The sequence below is a fragment of the Podarcis erhardii genome, assembly GCF_964252035.2.
Source record: "Podarcis erhardii genome assembly, chromosome: 12".
Lineage (NCBI taxonomy): Eukaryota > Metazoa > Chordata > Lepidosauria > Squamata > Lacertidae > Podarcis > Podarcis erhardii.
In genome coordinates, this window is record NC_138513.1 from 32,076,488 (window position 1) to 32,082,527 (window position 6,040).

A 6,040-nucleotide genomic window follows, 5' to 3' on the forward strand; every position below is an offset into this window, starting at 1 on the left:
AAGATGGTTAGAAGCCGGGAGAGCAAGTACGACAAGGAAAGGTGGAAGGGATTGGACAGAGACCACCTTCAGATATCTGAAGGGCTGCCACATAGATGGAGAAAATTAGTTTTCAGTTCCTCCAGAGAGTAGGACCGAAACCAGTTGGTTCAAAATACAGGGATAGAGGTTTCACCTAAACCTTGGGAAGAACTTCCAAATGGTGTGGAGGTTTTTAAGCAAAGTTTCAGGGTTGCTGCGGTGTTGGGTTTTTCCTGCATTGCCAGGAAGTTGAACTAAATGACCTTTGAGTTCCAACCCAGCTCTATGAATCTTATCTCTCTCACACACATGCGCACACACATGTATATTTGAAGAATTGACCATACTGATATAAGTGTTTGGGAGCCAGGATTCCTTGTATGCCACCCCCACCACCATTGCCAAGTGTCTCTTCTGTGGTAAACCTAGTTTTGCTGGTGCATAATGTGTGAATGGTATTTTTTTAAAAAAAAATTAATTATACCCCATCTATCTGGCCGGGCCTCCCCAGTCACTCTGGACAGCTTCCAACAGAATATTAAAAACACAATAAAAGATCAAACATTAAAAACTTCCCTAAACACGGCTGCCTTCAGATGTCTTCTAAAAGTCAGATAGTTGTTTATTTCCTAGACATCTGATGGGAGGGCGTTCCACAGGGCGGGCGCCACTACCGAGAAGGCCCTCTGCATGGTTCCCTGTAACCTTACTTCTCGCAGGGAGGGAACCACCAGAAGGCCCTCAGAGCTGAACGATGTGGGTGGAGACACTCCTTCAGGTATACTGGGCCAAGGCCGTTTAAGGCTTTAAAGGTCAGCACCAACATTTGGAGATCATTCATTCTTTGCAATAGTCTCCATCATTTCCATGTCTTTTACAGAAAGCACTACTGACTGCTCCTATGAAGGTTATGAGATTGGCTCCTTTACATAGTCATAATTCCCACCCACCCCTGAACAAACTACAGTTTCCAGCATTCTTTTGGAGGGGGGAGGGTGCTTTAAACATTTGTTGCATATACATCCATAACGTGAACAATCACTTTGAATTGTCTTAATTTAATCTATGAATGAGGTTGGATGCCCGAAATCCTCCAGTTTCGTTGACTAAGATAGCTCTTGTGTAACCTATTTCTTTAAAAAAATAAAGTGTGAGGCTAACAGTGGCGTGCGTATTGGTCTCTGCAGAAGAAAGCAACCCAAATTCTTCCTTAATGGTCAGGAAAGAGCACAGCAAGTAAACAATCAGCCCGCTGAGATTGCCTAGCATGTCGCCGTGGAATATTCCTGCAAAAATATTCTTATTTGAAAAGTGTGGCTCTCCACCCCAGCGGAGAAATGTATCTTTAAAAGAGTGACAAGGCAGCAAGTTACACATGCCCAAGGCTATTGTTTTCCCTGCAGGGTATTGCAGACCATCTATTCTCCAACCTAATCTCTCTTCTCCAGTGCAACACAATGCCTTGTTATGAAAGCGACCCTTTAAAGCTGATAAAATATTTAAGACATGTGTTCTGATAGTGTTATGTAAGCAAATACCAGGAGAAGTCTGACCATTAGTGAACCTGATCGGCCCAATCTCCGAGGATTTGCTTGGAGCGCAATCAATATGGGCCCTAGATACAGGCGAGCAGAGATGTGGCCTCGCAGCCGGAGAGGAGCTCACGAACATAATCAGCTGGGGATGTCCGGCATTTATCTCCCTGGCATCCCACTGGAAAATGAGGCATCCCTACAGGAAAAATATCTCCGTCAGCACTTTGCAGGCAGCGGTAATCAGTCAGGGCGGGCGGAGAGATGCTTGACATAACTGCTGAGTATATGAAGACAATGGGCTTGAGTCAAAAGCATGTAAAAGCAAGAAAGTGGTTGCTTTTAAAGCAGGGGGAATTGAAATATCCTGACTCGGGCAGAAAGGGGGAAAGACTGAGCAATTTTCTTGGACTGAAAACATCTGTCACTTATTTAGATTTATGTAAACTTCCAGATCCCACCTTTCTGCCGATGCATCCAAGGTGGCTCCCTGTCAAAACTAACAGGTCGTTTGCAACAATAAAAACCAAATAAAAACAAGGCAAAGCTGCACCACAGAGCCAGAAGCAGAGGAGGCCGGCCTGGGATCATAATATCAATCAAATCTTAACCTGTTATCTAAAAGCAAAGTAGAGAAAGAGGTTTAGTATTTCCCATTTCTTGTTTCATGCAAATGCAATGGAAACTGAAGCACATGGAGAAATTCTCTTCCCCTGCTAGTTCATATAATCGACTATATTCCACCAATGTACAGTGGTACCTCAGGTTACAGATACTTCAGGTTACAGACGCTTCAGGTTACACAGTGGCGTAGCGTGGGGGGTGCAGGGGGGGCCGGGCGCACCGGGCGCAACATCTGGGAGTTAGGGTTAGGGGGCGCAAATCCACGGGTTAGGGGGTGCAAATTACTTGTCTTGCCCCGGGTGCTGACAACCCACGCTATGCCACTGAGGTTACAGACTCCACTAACCCAGAAATAGTACCTCAGGTTAAGAACTTTGCTTCAGGATGAGAACAGAAATCGTGCGGCCGGAGGCCCTATTAGCTAAAGTGGTACCTCAGGTTAAGAACAGTTTCAGGTTAAGAACAGACCTCCGTAACGAATTAAGTTCTTAACCTGAGGTACCACTGTACACTAAACACAAGGTCAAGAGAGTTGGTGTCCCCCCCCCCCCAATGTTTTATCACTCATTGGTTAAAACTTGATATGGCTACCAGAGGCCAGATAAGATTGATTCAAGTCACAGCAAACTAATGCTTAAGCCTTCCTGATCTAACGGAAGAATGACAAATACAGTCGTACCTCAGAAGTTGAATGCCTTGCGACTCGAATGCTTTGGCTCCCAAATGCTGCAAACCCTGAAGTGAGTGTTCCAGTTTGCGAACGTACTTTGGAACCCAAATGTCCGATTGGTTTCCAAACATTTTGGAAGTCGAGAGGACTTCCAGAAAGGATTCCATTCGACTTCTGAGGTATGACTGTATACCTGTAGAGCAGGATGGAGGAACCTGTAGCCCCGCCCCCCCACCAATATTATTGGACCACTGTTCCCATGAAGCCATGGATCAACAATAACTGGAAGGCCACAGGTTCTTCAACCTTGTTCTGGGCCAGAATCAGAGGTGTGCACGCTTAGTTACTGGTACTCTATCCATTGCCATTTCCAGAGATGGCATTTGAGTCACTTTTGCCCTTCGAAATTGGGCTTACAGTGGTACCTCAGGTTAAGAACTTAATTCATTCTAGAGGTCTGTTCTTAACCTGAAACTGTTCTTAACCTGAGGTACCACTTTAGCAAATGGGGCCTCCCGTCGCCACTGCATGATTTCTGTTCTCATCCTGAGGTAAAGTTCTTCAACTGAGGTACTCCTTCCAGGTTAGCAGAGTCTGTAACCTGAAGCGTCTGTAACCCAAGGTACCATTGTAATTTCGCTTTTGCAGTCATTCAGTCAATGAAATAAAGGCAGCTTTATAACAAAGCCCTTTTACTAGGCCAGTATCGGTCCTTCTAGAGCCCATCCATACAGTCATGTGTTACATCCACCTTAATTGCTATACTTATCAGAGAAGCTGCAGTATTTTAGACTTGATCTTGTGTTATAAGGCAAGTATAATTATCTGCATTTTTGACAGGCGCTCCACACTCTTCCGGAGAGAAAGGGTGGGCTACGTCTCACTCTTGGCTCCCAGTTCATGCTATCTTCGAAACAGCAGGTGCTGAAAGAAGCTGAGTTGTGTAGAAGCAAGGCAAGCTGCTCCCTCCCTCCCTACAGGCATCTTTCCATAAAAGTCTGAACCTCCACACAACCAGCCAGTTCCACAGAGGCCCTGTTTGCGCAGACATGTCTCCCCTCCTCACACCAAACCACCCACAGTTTTGAGGGAGCTAAACCGGAAAACCTGAAACCCTAGGGTGTCAGGTGTTTTGGTTGTGCTGCAACAGTTAGTTGGTGGGGGAATCAATTAAATTTTGAAGGGTTGCTGCTTTTCAATTTTCTTGTTTCGGAAAGTTGCAAAGTGGGGAGATCTGCAGGAAAATGCAAAGTGAGCTGGATTTATTTCCTCCATTCCCCCCTCCCATCCCTATACAGTGCTACCTCAGGTTACAGACACTTCAGGTTACAGACTCTGCTAAGCCAGAAATAGTACCTCAGGTTAAGAACTCTACCTCAGGATGAGAACAGAAATTGTGCGGCGGCCACTGGAGGCCCCATTAGCTAAAGTGGTACCTCAGGTTAAGAACAGTTTCAGGTTAAGAACTGACCTCCAGAACAAATTAAGTTTGTAACCCGAGGTACCACTGTACAGGACTGTGCTTCGTATCTCGACCTCTGCACCACTGAGCCAGAGACAGATTTTACAGCTCTTTCCTGAAGCGGAATCTGTTTCTCATAGGAACCGAAAACGGCATCAACCAAGGTATGCCCGCATGGGGCTTGTTCAAATTCCCCTTGGATTGCACATTCAGGCATTCAGCTAGGATTTTTCATGCATCCTATGTTGGGCAGCTGGGTAGTGTTTATTTTCAAAAATCAGAAAGAGGCAAAGATGTTTTTTTCCTGAACTATACCTTTCTACACTTCATAACTCACTCCTTCAAGTCCTGGTGCCTACATATAAATCCTGTTATCACCATGGGAAAAATTTCCCTTGGATTCCTTTAAAGATAGCCTTTGGTGTGTTGCCTCCTGTTCCATACACACGACTAACCCTTTCGTCAGGATTGTTTATGTAGGATATTTCCCTGCGCTATTGAAAACATCACCTGGTTTTTGGTAGCCGATTTCTGGTCTGGGTACATAAATATTACGAGGGCTTCCACGCACTGCGGCTTGCTAATGGAAAGTCTAGTAAGCAAAATGTTTTTTGAAAAACAAAAATGAAAACCAACAAGCCGTAATAAATTCTATATTTGTTACCATAGCATTCCCATTAAAAGCATTAATTACTCACACACAAAACCATTTAATGAAGCAAATTAAAAGGGAACATTATATACAGAGCACTGTAAAAAGAGAGAGAATATTTAGCTATGTGTACTCTTGTATATTTTAATAGAGGTCCTTACCTTAGGGTAAAAATCCCATAAACTATAAACTAATGGGCTGTGGGACTTATGGTTGATTTACTCTACAATTAGCCCTTTACTAGAAAGCAACTTGTATAGACTTCTTTTTGTAAAAAAGAAAGAAAGAAAGAAAGAAAGAAAGAAAGAAAGAAAGAAAGAAAAATATATATTCTGTTTCCCATTCTTGATAAATCTGCTGAATATCCCTGGAATATGTTTGTGTTCAGTAGGATTCTTTAATCTTAATGCACACCGTTGACTACAGAGAAGAAATGCTTCATTTATCTCTGATTTCGAATATTAAATGTTTCAGACATAGGGAGAAGAAATGAATATAAAATTCAAGCAATTCCATGAGATTCATCACCATAGACTACAATTCCCACCGTACCTGACAACTGACTGCTTGACTTTGGCTTTGGGGGATTGTAGTTTGGAACATCCAGAGAGTTCCAGTCTTATATTGAACAAAATCATTGCTTGAGTAGAACGGTTTCACAAGCACAACAGAGAGGACCTATTCTCTCATCCACCTGCGCACCCCCACCAGACTCTTAATTCCGAACAGGAGGGTTGGTGGGAACCCCCATAATATATCTGGGAGGCGTGCAGGAATAGGTGAGGGAGAAAAGTTTCATGGTGCTCAAAGAAGTTGCTCCAAATGTTCACTTTTTTAGTTGGGTACAACCCACAGTTGCTGTTCATAATTTGTGAAACTATAGACATATACAGTGGTACCTCTGGATGCAAACGGGATCCATTCTGGAGCCCCGTTCGCATCCTGGTGCGAACCCAAGACGCGACTGCATGTCTGCGTGTGCGCGGGTCGCGTTTCACCACTTCTGCGCATGGGCGAGACGTCATTTTAAGCGTCTGCACATGCGTGAGTGGCGAAACCTGGAAGTAACGTGCTCCGTT